Consider the following 236-nt stretch of genomic DNA (forward strand, 5'->3'; position numbering starts at 1 on the left):
AGGTGGACTTAACCCAATTCCAGGGGCAGAAAGGTGCTCAGCATTATAGGAGAGGAAAGAATGCATGTAAAGCTCTGAGGAGGGTGAGTCTGATGAAACAAGTCAAGTCCAATATGCCTACAGCCTAATAACGAGCCTAGCAAAGAACACAGAGGCCCAAGCACACTGCAGTAGAATAGGGCCTGGGCCTTTGTATTTTTGCCAAGTTCCCCAAGCTCTCCTGATACCCACCTATG

The sequence above is a fragment of the Galeopterus variegatus genome, unplaced genomic scaffold (genome assembly GCF_000696425.1).
Source record: "Galeopterus variegatus unplaced genomic scaffold, G_variegatus-3.0.2 Scaffold45281, whole genome shotgun sequence".
In the NCBI taxonomy this organism is placed as follows: domain Eukaryota; kingdom Metazoa; phylum Chordata; class Mammalia; order Dermoptera; family Cynocephalidae; genus Galeopterus; species Galeopterus variegatus.